This window comes from Mustelus asterias, chromosome 7 (genome assembly GCF_964213995.1).
Source record: "Mustelus asterias chromosome 7, sMusAst1.hap1.1, whole genome shotgun sequence".
Lineage (NCBI taxonomy): Eukaryota > Metazoa > Chordata > Chondrichthyes > Carcharhiniformes > Triakidae > Mustelus > Mustelus asterias.
The window spans coordinates 78,895,626-78,912,363 of NC_135807.1; positions in this window are offsets into that span (position 1 = coordinate 78,895,626).

Here is a 16,738-nt window from a genome sequence, read left to right on the forward strand (position 1 = left end):
TACAAAAGTGTCCAGAGGGGCAATTCTTTCAGAGGGTGGTGAGTGTGTCTGGAACAAGATGTCAGAGGTAGCAATAGAGGCAGGTACAATTTTGTCTTTTAAAAAGTGTTTAGACAGTTACATGGATAAGATGGGTGTAGAGGGATATGGGCCAAACGCAGGCAATTGGGACTAGCTTAGGGGTTAAAAAAAGTGGTGGCATGGACAAGTTGTAAACCTCTATGACTCTAAGTTCAATTGTCAGAAACGATTTTTGATCAGATTGTTGGAAAAGAACAAGAACAGGTGGAGAATGAGGTGGATATTTTTAGTTTGGGAAAGTTGGCAGAGTTACAACAGAAAAGTCTAGAAGTAAAACAGTTGTATCAGAAAACATACACGGAAGAGGAATTTGAGTGTATACTGAAATGCTATCACTTGAAAAATGATGTCTTAATGAGGAAATGGAGACCTTTACATATTCAGACGGATGAAAAGTGGGCAAGGGTTCATCAAGTGGTATTGTCAGTAGGGTATAGAAAGGAGGTAAATGCAAAATACTGTGGATGCTGGAAATTGAAACAAAAACAAAAAAATGCTGGAAAATCTCCGCAGGTCTGACAGCGTCTGTAGAGAGAGAACAGAGCCAACGTTTTGATTCGAAACCTCAAGCAGTAATAAATCTAGCATCCTTAATACCCATTCCAGCATTTGAGGAACGATTTACTAGGGTCTTAATTCCTTCCTAAAAAAAAAAGTGGGAAACAGTCCCTATTGACTATAATGGATGTGTCTACTAGGTTTCCAGAGGCCATTCCATTACACAATACTACGGCTAAAAGGATTGTAGAGAAGTTAGTTCAATTTACTACTAGATATGGACTTTCCACAGAAATACAATCAGATCAAGGATCAAATTTTACATCAAAGTTGTTCAAGGAGGTTTTAATAGCTTAGGAATAATACAATTTAAATCAATTGCTTGCCATCCAGAATCGCAGGAAGCATTAGAGTGGTGGCATCAAACTTTAAAGACAATGTTGGGGGCTTATTGTCAAGATTATACAGAGGATTGGGATAAAGAAGTTCCATTTGTACTCCTTGCAATTAGGGATGCACCTAATGAGTCAACCAAATTCAGTCCATTTGAATTGATTTTTGGTCATGAGGTAAGGTGACCACTTAAGTTGATTAAGGAGAAATTGGTGAGTGAGCATTCTGAGTCTACATTATTGGATTATGTGTCAAATTTTAGGGAAAGGTTAAATAGAGCAGGTGAATTAGCTAGACAACATTTAAAAGTGGCATAGCAGGTGAAAGAACAGAAAGTGGATAAGAAATCAAAAACGTATAGTTTTGTTAGTGGGGATAAAGTCTTAGTACTGCTACCAGTGGTAGGTGAACCTTTGAAAGCAAGGTTTAGTGGGCCTTATTAAAGGAAATTGAGTGAGGTGAATTATTAGATAAGAATGCCAGATAGAAAGAAAACTCAGTATGTCATGTGAATATGCTTAAAAGGTATTTTGATTGAGAAGGAAATCAAAAAGAGTAAGGAACTGAAACCAGATGACTCTTAATTTGACATTCCTCAAATTAAATTGGATAACGAGGACATTATTAGAATTCGGGATAAATTATTGTGCCTCCTTCCAGAGGAAAGTTGAAGTGACCTGAAAGAGTTATTAATATTACATGGACAAGTATGTGGGAAAACATTGGGAAGAACAAAGATAATTGGGAGTGAGATAGATGTGGGAAATGCTGTTCCAATAAAACAATATCCTTGCAAACATGACCTTTTCAAGTTAGCACAGGATCAGTTGGAAAAGCTTACATGGTCTGAGATGCAGCAGCCAAAGGTCTCGATCAATCACATAAAATAGGTAAAGGTGGAGAAGGAGAACCACTTAATGGATAGTGATATGGACAAAGAATGTCAACAGGTGTGGAGAGAGATGCTAGTCAAGTTGGCTATTTTGGAACGTGTTCCTGAATTGTTCAAATTACCTGAACATAAATTGCAGGACAGTCAAAAACAGCTCTTCATCTATGCAAAGGAAAGTGGGGATGAATCAACAGTCATATATGATCGCAAAAATATGTTTGAAGAGTGGAAGTATCGTACTGATGTGGATCAAAGGAAAGAACAAGTTGGAAAAGACTGTTTGCCAAAATTGTACCATCCTCTAAAATGAACTGCTGGCATAATGATTTTGTACAGTGTGCAGAGATGAGGATTCCCAGTGAAACAGCACTGTACACTGCTGGTGTTCGAGTGAAGTACAGTGGTTTTCACAGCAGTGTATCTGCCACAATGATTTTTGGAACCAGGGCCGAAATGGGTTCTGACACCAAGAAAGACTATCTACTGTATGCCTTTGCCAAAGAGTGTGCTGAACGTGATGGTGCAGATTGAGAACAAACAAAGGAGTCGAATTGTTTCACAGAGGGGGAGTTAAGGCCACTGAGCAAGGGGACATAGATAAAACGACTTTTCTAAATGGTCCAGACTACACACATGTAATGTGTTATCCTGCTGATCCTGTCTAGTTCTGTGAGGATATTACCAGAGCTAATTTATCATCGCAACAACAAACTGAGGATGGATTTGGAATCAAAGCAGGGTTAAGGACTGAAGGGGAGTATTGAAGAGGAAGTGGTCATGAATGTGATAAAAAGGAGTGTTCGATGGTGGAAGACAAGAACTGAAATGGACTACATTGCTGTTCTGTTTGCGTGTTTTGAGTTTATAAAATGTATGCATATTTATTGTAGAGTACTAGTAATGTGAAACTAAAAGGGATTGAAACATGAAACCATCTTTTAAGTTAATGGTTCATTTTTTTCTTAAGGGGGGAGGTGTGATGTTAGTGTCCCTTTAAGAGATGTATTTTTTTTAAATCATGATCTCTTCAGCTCTCACAGTCAGTGTTTCTCAGCTCACAGCCTTAGGTGATCTCATTGGTGGGAGGAGCAAAGAAAACTGTGCAGTTCAGGTGACAAGAGTTGTTTTTAGTTTAATTTTGGCTGCAGTGTTAGAAGCATAGCTGAAAGAGGTCTCTCTCTATGTTTTTATTTTGAAAGTTTACCAGTTAGCTGAAAGCACAACTTATTGTCTTCCTGCAGTAAAGAGTCTGTGGTTTGGGGGAGCTGAAGAATACAAGCTGCTTTCAGTTTTCAAGATCATTTTAAATCAGCTTTCAACCCAGGGAACGGGATTCCAATATTACATGAGCTTTAGCCTGTGCAGTGATAAATCTGTTTAAAGGGTTTTGTTTTAATTTGTGCACATTAGAGATATTCATTAAGAGTTATACATTATAGTGGTTGTTTTGTTTCTTGTTTGTAATTGATAAAAGTTGTTAATTTTCTTACTATACATGTTAACTATATTCTTAAATAAACTTTGTTTGATAAAAGCTCCCTAGTGGGTCCCTTGAATTATACCTGAAGTGAAATACCTCATGCTTATCCTAACCAAATTCACATACAAAACTTGTGGTTCAGACAGGCTTCATAAAACATTTTGGAGTTTCTGACCTGAACCATAACAGAAAGCACTGCCTGCAATGAAGGATGTAAGGCGCGATTTTCCCGCCCACTGCCAGGAAACGTCAGTAGGTGACCAAAAACAGAAATCGCAACCGGATAATTGAAGCAATTTTAATTTTTAATTTTTACTAATGCAGTGTCCTGCAGTTTTATGACCCTTTTTGAATTGTTAGGGGAAGAATGACTGACAAGTCAGGGAAAATAAAAACCTTTTTTTCACAGGAAAAATCAAAAGCTTTGTTTCAGCTTGTTAGCTGTTTGGACTCCAGGCTGAAAGCAGTGTTTTTGTGTCTCTCCCTGGTATTGGAAATTCTGCTGGCCGTGACTGGCTATTTCAAAGCTAGAGGCAAGTGCCTTCTCTATCTCTCGAAGTGTGTTGTAAGTTCCAGAGAAGGAAAGCGTTAGGCATTTCAATTCCATGTCCAAACGACTAATTCACAGCAAGTTTTGCAAGCTGCAAGATCCAGCATCACGTGTGCAGACTTGCTTTTTGTGCTAAGCCCAGAACAGGGTGCATGTTCCACAGTGCAGAAGGAGGCCATTTGGCCCATCGAGTCTGCACCGACAACAATCCAACCCAGCCTCTATCGCCATAACCCCACATATTTACCCTACTAATCCCTCTGACACTAAGGGGCAATTTATCATGGACTATCCGCCTAGCCTGCACATCTTTGGAGTGTGGGAGGAAACCCATGCAGACAGGGGGAGAATGTGCAAACTCCACACAGACAGTTACCGGAGGCCAGAATTGAACTCCGATCCTTAGCGCTGTGAGGCAACAGTGCTAACCACTGTGCCACCATGCTGCCCGGATGGTTGTGTGTTTGAAGGGATGTTTGGTTTGGAACAGTATATTTAGCTGTTAAGGTTTATACAATATCATGGTTGTTCTTTTTTTATAATTGCTAAAAGTTGTGCTAATTTTCTTATTATATGTTAACTGTGTAAAGTAAACTTTTTTTGATAAAAAGCTCCCCAGTGGGTCACTTGAATCATGCCTGGAGTGAAACATTTTAGGCATACTTGTGCCAAATTCAAAGTGCAAAACTAATGGTTTCGGCTGACTTCATAAAACACCTTGGAGCTTCTGACCTGGATTACAATAGAAATGGAAATTTTTTGCAGGTGAATTGGTTAGTACTAGTTTACTGGAAGATTTTGCCATTTTTAAACTTAAAAGTGAAAACAGGAGTCTTGCACCAATAGAAAATGCTATTAGTTTAAGATATTCTCATTTTTTACAGAGGATTGTTGTTTGTGGTGCTTGGGAGGGTTAAGTCTTTTGAATAAAGGCAAAATACTGCAGATGCTGGAATCCAAAACAAAAACAGAACATACTGGAAAATCTCAGCAGGTCTTACAGCATCTGTGGAGAAAGAATAGACCCAACATTTTGAGTTTGGATGACCCTTTGTCAGAGCTGAAGAGAAGGAAAATTGAACAAGATTTATACTCAGAGTGAGGGATTGGCTGAGGGGACTGTAATTGATAGGACTGGCATAGACAAAAAGACAAAGGGAATGCTGAACTTTTGTGATTTATGCATGAGGAACTCCTCTGTGCTGCAGCTTTCTGCAGCCTTTCTCCATTTAAGTAATATTCAGCTCCTTCATTCTTCCTACCAAAATACGTAACTTCACTTTTCCTACATTAAACTCCATTGTCATATTTTTGTCTTTACCTGTCTATGTCCCTCTGTAGACTCTAGGGGTGACACGGGAGCACAGTGGTTAGCACTGCTGCCTCACAGCGCCAGGGACCCGGGTCCGATTTCCGGTTTGGGTCACTGTCTGTGTGGAATTTGCACATTCTCCCCGTGTCTGCATGGGTTTCCTCCGGGTGCTCCGGTTTCCGTGCTAATTAGATGCATTGGCCCGAACAGGCGCTGGAGTGTGGCAACGAGGGGAATTTCACAGTAACTTCATTGCAGTGTTAATGTAAACTTTACTTGTGACTAATAAATAAGCTTTACTTTACTTTTATGAAATCCTCACCACTTGACTTCCCACCTACATTTTTGTCATCTGCAAACTTGGCAATAGTGCCAAGTCATCCAAGTACTAATATATATTATAAATAAGTGTGGCTCCGGCATTGATCCCAATGTCAATCCATTATTAGTTTATCATCCATCATTCTCTAAGGGGCCTATGTTCACTCTGGCGTCTCTCCTATTTTTACATATTTACAGGAGCTCTTACTACCCATTTTTATATTACTTGCTAGTTTACCCTCATTGTTCATCCTCTCCCGCTTTATTATTTTTTGTCATCATTTGTTGGTTTTCCACCAGCCGCCGCTCACCCACCCCCACCACTTGAATAATGCCCAGAACCCCCCAACACCACCTCAGCAATATTAATTATATCATATTCATATTTGACTGAATATGGCATCATAGCAAAACTGGAGTCAGCGTGAATCGGGGGAAAACCCTCCATTGGTTGGAATCATAATACCTGGCACAAAGGAAGATGGTTGTGGTGGTTGGAGGTCAATCATCTCAAATTCTCAACTCCAGGACATCACTACAGGAATTCCTCAGGTAGTATCCTCGGCCCAACCATCTTCAGCCGTCTCATTAATGACATTCCTTCCATTATAGGGTCAGAAGTGGGGACGTTTGCTGGTGACTGCACAATGTTCAGTACCATTCATGACTCCTCAGATACTGAAGCAGTCCATGTTCAAATGCAGCAAGATCTGAACAATATCCAGGCTTGGGCTGACAAATGGTAAGTAACACTTGTGCCAAACAAGTGCAGGCAATGACCATCTCCAACAAGAGAGAATCTAACCATTGCCCCTTGACATTCATAGGCATTATCATAGCTGAATCCCCCATTATCAACATCCTAGGAGTTACTGATGACCAGAAACTCGACGAGCCATATAAATATTGTGGCTACCAGATAAGGTCAAAAGCTAGGCATCCTGCATCATGTAACTCATCTCCTGATTCTCCAAAACCTGTCCACCATCTACAAGGCAGAAGCCAGTAATGTAATGGAATACTCTCCACTTGCCTGTATGAATGCAGCTCCAACAACACTCAGAGCTCAACACCATCCAGGAAAAAGCAGCCCACCTGATTGCTACCCTTTCCACAAATATTCAATCACTCCACCACTGACGAGAAGTGGCAGCCATGTGTACCATTTACAAGATGCAATGCAGGAACTCACCAAGGTTCCTTCGGCAGCATCTTCCAAACCCACAACTGCTACCAACTATAAGGACAAGAGCAGCAGACACTTGGAAATACCTCCAGCTGAAGGTTCCCCTTCAAGTTACTGACTTGAAAACATATCACTGTTCCTTCACTGTTGCTTGGTCAAAATCTTGGAATTTACTCCCGAACAGCACTGTGAGTGTACCAACACCTCAGGCACTACAGTGATTAAAGAAGGCAGCTCACTACCACTTTCTCAAGGACAATGAGGAATGGGCAATACATGCTGGCCTAGCCATTGATACCCACATCCCGTAAATAAATTTTTAAAATGTTTAAAAATCTCCCTCCAAGCAATGTTCACCCCCAGCAATATTCACATCGTCTCATGACAATGTTCACCACCACCCACCCAACTGCATTCACCAGTCTGCTGCTCAGTTCATGATGTAAAGGGGGTGTGGCTGCATTGGAATCAGACTCACCATTTGGTTTTCCAACTCTGTTAGTTGCTGGACTCCAACATCGAACTGTTACAAAGAAGAGTCATATTGGACTCAAAATATTTGCTCCATTTCTCTCTCCATAGATGCTGCCAAACCTGCTGAATTTTTTCAGCATTTTCTGTTTCCATGCTGAACCTACATCTGGGTAAAAACATCCCACACCCCCACCCGCCCTTTACTGTTTTTTAGCTCCATTAAAACAGATTCCACACATTATTCTTCTGATTTGAGATCCTCCCTTACTACTGCATTGATCCCATCCCTTACCATCTGATGCACATCAATTTAGACACGAGGCTCGAAGCTCAGTAAATGAAGGCTTTTATTTACTATTAATGAAGCTATCAGAACTTATGTACACTATCCCAGACTGAAGGGGTCCCGGCCAGAGCAGGGACTCTTATACCTCTCCCAGGAGGCGGAGCCCGACTGGGATGTGCCACAACAGTATCATACACAGGTGTAACAACCCCACCCTAACCCAACAGCAACAATAGCACAATCCAACAGTAACATATGTACATCCTTGTAGTCCTGGTCAGCCCCTGGCTCAGCACTATCCAGTGGGAACCAACGATGGTTCACCACACCATCGGAAAATCATAGAATCCCTACAGTGCAGAAGAGGCCAATTGGCCCATCACATCTGCACCAACTCTCTTTCCCCCATTTCCCTGTAATCCCACACATTTACCATGGCTAATCCATCAAACATACACATCTTTGGGCACTAAGGGGCAATTTACCATGGCTAATCCATCTAACCTGGTGTTCCTCAGGGATCAGTGCTGGGATCTCTGTTGTTTGCAGTGTATATAAATGATCTGGAGGAAAATGTGGGGGGTCTGATTAATAAGTTTGCAAATGACACAAAGATTGGTGGAGTTGCTAATAGTACTGAGGATTGTCAGAGGATAGAACAGGATATAGATAGATTGGAGACTTGGGCATAGAAATGATAGATGGAGTTTAATCCAGACAAATGTGAAGTGATGCATTTTGGAGGATCATATTTAGGTGTGAATTATACTGTAAATAGCAGAACGGTTAGGAACATTAAAATACAGCAGTATCTGGGCTTGCAGATCCACAGTTCCCTAAAAGTGGCAACACAGGTGGCCAAGGTGATTAAGAAAGCATATGGCATGCTTACCTTCATCAACCAGGGCATTAAGTACAAAAATTTGGAAATCATGTTGCAGCTATATAAAGCCTTGGTTAGGCCACATTTGGAGTATTGCGTGCTGTTCTGATCACCACACTACCAGAAGCATGTAGAAGCTTTGGAGAGTGCAAAGAAGGTTCACCAGGATGTTGCCTGGTCTTGAAGGTGTTGGCTATGAGGAGAGGTTGAATAAACTATGATTATTTTCACTGGAAAGACAGAGGCTGAGGGGAGACCTGACAGAGGTCTATAAAATTATGAGAGACATAGACAGGGCAGATAGTCAGAGGCTCTTTCGAAGGGTGGAAGTGTCAATTACAAGGGGGCACAGGTTCAAGGTAAGAGGGGGAAAGTTTAAGGGAGATGTGCAGGCCATCTACTGAAACCCATCATATTTTGAAATTAAATGTTTGAAAATATATAACTACAGGTACAAGGTGGTAACCATAATTATGAATTCACAATTCTATAAATGCCATTTGAACCTCAGCTTGAATTCACTGCCACCTATGTTTTTTTAGAAATCCATCTTATGGAAGGTATCAGTAGACGTTGTATCTTCAATACAAAGGCAAAATACTGTGCATACTTCAAACCCAAAATATGAGCTGAAATGCTGGAATTTTAAGTTTAAAGTTTTTTTATTATTGTCACAAGATGCACAAGGCTTACAAGACTGTGAAAATCCCCTAGTTGCCACACTGGCATCTGTCCAGGTACACAGAGGGAGAATTTAGCATGTCAGTGTACCTAACAAGCATGTCTTTCAGACTGTGGGAAGAAACCGAGCACCTGGAGGAAACCTACGCAGACACAGGGAGAACGTGCAGATTCCGCACAGATAGTGACCCAAGCCGGGAATTGAACCCGGGTCCCTGGCATTGTGAGGGAGCAGTGCTATCTACTGTGCATCCTGTAAATAATAACGCCCAACCTGGGGCTCGAACCTATGAGCCTGAGATTAAGAATCTCATGCTCTACCAACTGAGCTAAAAGCATACATAGTCAATCTGGAAATATCTGCAGAGACAGAAACAGAGCTAATATTTCTGGTTGATGACTGTTCAAGTGAACAGGAAAAGGTTGGAGAAGTAACATGTTACAAACATGTACAGAGGCAGGGAAAGGAAAAACGGAGGAAAGAACAAAAGAAGAGGGTGAATTTTCCCAAAACAAAGCGTGAAAACGGGAGTCCTCCACGCCGGTCCTTTGGGTGAGCTTGACACTGCAATCTTCCAGCACTATCAATTTTTTTGACAGATGGGAGCTTTGCAGCAGTAGGGAGAGGCGGAGCTCAGGTACGCCAGTGAAACTGGCTTCAGAGCGCTTGGGCGCCATTGTGAAGGGCACCCCAATTTGACAGTAAACTAGGAGACTTCCTCTGTGGCCCATCCCTGCACACCCCCCCCCCCCCATATACCCCTTGCATGCTGCCCCCACACAACCCCACCCCCTTGCAGGTCTTCCCCTTTGACAACCATTTCCTTTGCCAGCTCCCCACTTGCACTGCTCTCCCCATGCAGAGCTTCCACCTTGCATAAGTCCTCTGTAATTGTGCATAGGCCACCCCATCATAGCCCCACCCCCATTTAGGCCTCACCCCTAATCAGGCCCACCCCTTTGCCGTTGCCCCTGGGTCACTTATGGTGCTCAACTGGGCACTGCCAGGCTGTCAGATGGGCTGTGCCAGGCTGGAACTGCCTGACGGACAGTGCCTAGTCAAGGCCTTGACCACCCAACAGCTTCAATAGCCTCTGATCCCACTGGCATATCCATGGCACCTGTTCCCCGCTACCGCAGACCTGTAGTGATTCTCATCTGTGTGATGTCTTGCCAGCTAGGTGGAAGCATCCGGGAGGGTGGAAGCAGCCATGCCAAACCTGGTAAATAGATTTTAATCTAGTAATTTCTATGTAAATAGGCTTCATGTATTTTCTGGGTGCGAAGCCATTCTCACTGGTAAAAGCAGCTGGGAAAATAGCAATCCATTTCGCACCGGTTGCAAATCGGATTTGTGGCCTCTCACGCTATCTTCCCAGCCCACCACATTGATTGACTGGTGCAGCAGGCCGTTAAGATCACACCCAAAGTCTCTGATGCTACTGCGTTGGGGAGGGGGAAGGTGCGTGGGGGGCCGGGGGGGGGGGGGGGGGGGGGGGGGGCGTGAGGGTGGTGAGAATTATAGTCCCAGCTCAAAGGAGATGACTCCTGTTCCAAGAATTGCATGGCTTTCATCCAGGTCAAAAATCAAATGAAGACCCTAGCCAGGGTCTTCAGAAACAGAACAGATGGTTAGTCAATGCCCTAGTTGTGACACTCAACAGGCTTTACCACTACCCACGAGTGGCCAGGCTGTCCATGGGTGAGGCTACACATGGTTTTGCTGGCCCATTTATGGGTCAGATGTTTCATATACTAGTAGATGCACACTCCAAATGATTAGATGTGCAGTTGAAGAAGTCTACAACAACCATGATCACCATTGACAAGTTAAAGAAAATATTCGCTATCCATGGCATTCCAGCAGTGGTGGTGTTGAACAATGGCACATCATTCATGGAGGAAGAATTCTAAAAAATTCTTAAATCCATGTGAGATCAGCACTGTACGACCCAGTAAATGAGCTGGCAGAACAGGGTACAGATAGTTAAGTTGTCAATTTTAAAAAAATGTGAACAAACCCCTTCTTTCATGCATAATCAGTTTTCTATTTTCATATAACACCACCCCAAATGTGACCACAGGGGTCACGCCAACCGAGTTACTGATGGAACATCATTTACGTACAAGATTAGACATGATGTTCCCAAATTTGGCAGGGAGGGCGGAGGCTAGGCAAGCCTCCCTTAAGGTCAACTATGATTCAGAAAGGGAAAAATAGAGGGCGGAATTTTCCCGTCCCACTTGCCACAGGAATCATCAGAGGCAGGTCACGGACCATGCAAAGGTCCATCGATCTTGGGCGGGATTTTCCGGCATTGGTGCGAGCGCGGCCGGAAAATCCTGCCCACACAGTGTTTAAAGTGGAAGATGCCGTCTTGGTTAGAAATCTTATGACAGGCCCAGCATGGGTGGCTGGTGAAATTGTGGAGAGAACAGGACCAATCTCCTATGTCATGGAGATAAACGGCTTCAGGATTAGGAAAGACGTGGACCACCTGAGGAGGAGAGCCGTAACTGACACAGGGGACTCCCAGGTGACCCCTGCAGATAGTTCAAGGATGCCGGGTCTGGCTACTGGAGTTTCGGTGGAGAATGTGGGGCCTGAGCAACCCATGATTGAGGATTCAGAGGAGCTGAAGCCGCCAATGAGCCACTAAATCCAGGATTAATGAGTCTGCCTTTCTTTTCTGTCCAGTCTGTCCCTTTAAATACAAATGAGCCAGCCATTGAACTGAAGTGCTCTAACAGAGCTAGGAAGGGTCTGGACCGTTTGAACTTTTGATGAGTTTTCCAGAGGTTTCTCCTGATGCCCTTTATGTACAAGAGTCTGTTGCGTGTCTACTAACTCTGTTCTTTGTTTCTCCTTAGCAGTGTTTTGGATTTTAAGGGGAAGGAGTGTAGTAGCATGGCCCTTGAGAAGGGGTGTTTCCCAAGGGCCACATGATTGGCATGGACCGTATGGATCACCCTGGTGGGTCACGGAGCCAACCGGCAGAAGGGTGCGGACCACGTGTCGAAGACGGACTTGCAGTTGGAGTCAGGGAGTGAAGAATTTGACTTTGATTTATTTTTGTCACATGTATTTGTATACAGTATTGTTTCTTGCGGGCTATACAGACCAAGCATACCATACATTGAGAAGGTAAGGATAGGGTGCAGAATGTAACGTTACATTTGTAACTAGTCTTATCTTGTTGTACCTATATGTATTTATTCTGTTGGTAATAATGTCTTCATTGTTAAAGCTGCATCGAGTCACCCTTGATCTATTACAGTTGTTATATATAGTAACCTAACTGTTCCCACCATTCTTGACAGGCAGAGTACGCAGCCCAAAATGCCAATTTCTGTTATTCTTTAAGGAACTCTGAAGATACCAGCTGCTCTTTGCAGAGCAAATTTTACATGGTATGAATTGTCTCACTCAATGTTACTGCTCTCACTATGAAAATTTTCAAACAATTTTTAAGTTGAATTATTACCAGTGCCTGCATCCACAAAAAATGGGACCAGTGGTATGATCTAAAATTGCTGAATTTGATGTTGAGTCCAGAAGACAGTAAAGAGCCTAATCCAAAGATGTGTTTTTCTCCCAACTTCCTTTGAGGTTTTTTGAAACAGTGTAGAAGCTTAAGGAGAGGATTATTTACTCCTAATGGCGTCTGTACAAGAGATAAAATCATGGTCCATAATTGACATGTATTACAGATTTCTAAATGGCTGCTGTTTAGTGGTCAAACTATTATGTTAGCTATTATCCTACCAGCTATTCAAATGGTAGAATATTGCTCCTTTAAAATGTTACAAATTTTTTTTGAGATGAATAATTTAAAAGCAAATATCCACAATAAATGCCTGTAAGAATGTAATGGAAAAAAAGCATATAACTGAGAATAGTATTTAAATTAAATAATACACATTAGCAGGAGTCTCAGAGAGTAGAACAATATGTTTTCAAACCACATAACATTGTTATTGGCTATGGTGGTGACTTACAGTAAATATTCTGGGTATGGTTTCCCAGAAACAATTTTAAAAGTAACAATATACAAATCTCGCAACAGAGAAAGAGACGTATTATGGTTTAATTATTATTCATTTTGATAATATGGGCTGAATTTTCAGGCCCTTCCATTCCCAAAGTTGGGAACATAAGTGGGTGAGACCTGAAGATATTAGTTCCGACAAATATTTCAGTCTTGAAATGCAGTTCCCAGAACTGCATTGTTCATTGGGCTGGGTTTTTACAACAATCAACAATGGTTTCATGATCAACATTTGACTTTTATTGATTTTCACCATATTTTTATTGAATTCAAATTTCACCATCTGCTGTGGCAGGATTTGAACCCAGGTCTCACAGATCTTGCTCTGGGTCTCTGGATTACTAGTCCAGTGACAATACCACTGGACCACTGTTCACTAGGATGGGGAGTGGGGATGGCAATGATCCTACCTGCCTCCAGATTGATTAAAGTACTTAAACAGCTCGTCAAGAGCTTGTTCGAGGAGAAGGTTCGAATTTTGAAGGAGGTGCTCAGGTTTCAAGCACTGACTGGGGTGGATCAACCAAATGGAGGTGGGTGTAGAGTGAGGAGTCCCAAGAAATCACCACATCCACATAACATGGTCAATGGGGAAAAAGAGAACTTGACATTTGGCAAGGGGGTGCCCTGGACACTGCATTGGTGATGTGGAGTTTGGGTACTCAGTACCTAGGCATTGAATGAGGTTGTCACCCTCCCCCCAGCATCACGGTGCCTTTGAGTGGGAGCAAGGCTGACAATCACAAGAATGCAGCCACCTGCCTTGAAAGAAGGCTGCAGCTAAGAATGGGTGCACTGTCAGGTTTTCTGCCCAATGGTAATGAGGGGCATTACCCTGCACAGGAAGGATGGAGCCCTGACAGGATGACACTGAAGATGAGAGATGGGCTGAAGGCTACGGATACCATACTCTCAATACAGGATCTACCACCAAAAATGGAGTGACCTGGAAATGGCCAAGACCAAGTACCAAAGGAGAATATGAATTTCCAGGCAGATGGTCACTGGCATGTGTGAGCTTGTTGCTGAGGATCTCATACGTTGCAGCATTGCTTGCCATACCCTACTAATAGCCTGGAAAGCCAGTGAGGTCTCAGATCTCTCCACTCTGGTTCCTTTCAAGGATCAACTGCAGACTGTAGTTGTCATCTTGCAAATGGGAACACACCACAGCATCTCATGGATCACTGGTGACCTTTTTGCCGAGTTGGACAGCGCATTTATTTCACAAAAGGTGTGCCTCCTCGGATCAGAGGGCATTAGATTTTGCCACCGAAGCTGGATTCCCCCAGGTGGAAGGACATCATCCATTGCAATCATGTGGCTAGACACTCCCCACTCAGATTAGTCAAAAGGAAAGGTTTTCACAGCTTCAATGTCCAATGGAGCTTCCGTCTTGTGTGCTCTCACTTTCCTGGCAGCTGCCATCACTCCTTCATCCCCCAGCAGTCCAGGCTGCTTCAGGCCTTCACTTCAACCCCAAAGTGCATGAGTGGATCCTAAGGGACATGCTACTCACTCATCTACAGGAGCCCCACACCAAGGCACAGAGGCAATACAAATGAATGCCACCTGCTGCACAGGACAATCACTCAGAGGCCTTTCCTATGCATGTATCTGTCCAATTGTCTTTTAAAGGTTGTAATTGTACCAAATCTACCACATCTTCTGGCAGCTCATTACATATACACACACCACCACCTTTGTGAAAAAGTTGCCCCTCGGGTCCCTTTTAAATTTTTCGCTCCTCACCTTAAACCTATGCCCTTTAGTTTTGGACTCCCTTACCCTGGGGAAAGCCTTGGCTATTCACCTTATCTAGGCCCCTCATGATTTTATTGACCTCTTTAAGGTCACCCCTCATCCTTCTCGTTCCAGGAAAAGAAGTCCCAGCCTATTCACCCTCTCCTTATAATTCAAATCTTCCAGTCTCAGTAACATCCTTGTCAATCTTTTTGTACTCATTCCAGTTTAAAAACATCCTTCCTGTAGCAGGGTGATCAGAACTGTACGCAGTACAGTGTACATCACCAGCCTCCCCTCCATTGACTCTGTCTACACTTCCCGCTGCCTTGGCAAAGCAGCCAGCATACTTAAGGACCCCATGCACCCCGGATATTCTCTCTTCCACCTTCTTCCTTCAGGAAAAAGATACAAAAGTCTGAGTCACGTACCAACTGACTCAAGAACAGCTTCTTCCCTGCTACTGCCAGCCTTTTGAATGGACTTACCTTGCATTAAGTTGATCTTCCTCTACACTCTGCTATGACTGTAATACTACATTCTGCACTCTCTCGTTTCCTTCTCTATGAATTGTGTTTTGTCTGCGTAGCATGCAAGAAACAGTACTTTTCACTGTATGTTAATACATGTGACAATAATAAATCAAATCAAATACTCCAAATGTGGCCTTAACAATGTTTTGTACAGTTGTAACATAACATCCCAAGTCCTGTACTCAATGCTCTGATAGATGGGCACTTGGCACATCATAACATTCAAGGCTATGGACCAAGTTTAGTGGATGGGAATAGGTGGGAGTTCATGTGTTTCTAATGTGCTGGTGCAGACTTGATGGGCTGAAGTGTCTCTTCTGCACTGTATAATTCTATGATGAAGCCAAGTGTGCCAAATGCCTTCTTCACCACCCTGTCTACCTGTGACATCACTTTCAAGGAACTATGTACCTGCACCACTAGGTCTCTGTTCAACAAACACTTCCCAGGATATTGAGCCTCTCAGTCGCAGTCCAGTAATAAAAGATGATGCCAGTCCAGCTTCTTCACAAACTCACTTTATTCTCTTTTACAACTCCACATACACACCCAAGACCTACTACCACCTATAACCCCTTTATATATCCCAGTAAGTACTACTAAACAATTAACATACAAATTAGGTCTAAAGTGGAAGGTTGCAGTTAACCCATTCCTTAAAGAAAAAAAAGTTTCGATAACTGTCTCTAAAGAAAACACGAAACACACTGTATTATCCCTTCCCCATATCTCTGAAGAAAAAAAACATTTATTGAAAGATACGACCTTCTTTGACAATGTTCAAAAGTTTCTTTGAACTCGCCCCTCTTTTTGTAAAGTAATCGGACAATTGATAATTACTATCAACCGATTTTATTTTCGATATTTCATCATTGTCCAACATTTGCTTTAAATTGGCTATGGCTGTTTGTAAACTTCTCATTTACATTCTGTGGAGTGCAAATTTGGCCAAAGTGACTTATTGTCAATGTGACACTCAATGGGTATTTTACCCAAATCCCCTAACCCCAAAGTTTCTGTCAATATCTAGGATGTGAAAAAAGCCATTTCCATTGCCTCTACAAGGCTTAGTGTCTCAGTGACCAATGTGTTTTTTACCACTCTCCTTATTTTCTTTGTTTCCCATAAAAAAGAGGGGAACATTTAGCATTTTCCCCCAAAAGAAAGATTATAAAACCTCCCGTACTTGAAAGCCCATCACACAAGTTGCATAGGATGCATCATTTTAACTGTTAGTTTCAGGTGCTTAAGATCACCTAAAAATGGGAACCTCAAAACACACTCCTGCATTTTTAGTTAGGCCAACATTTTGTTTGCCTTCGTTGTATCTTCCACCATGGGATCATTCATTTTTGTACTCAACTTTAGGGCATCAA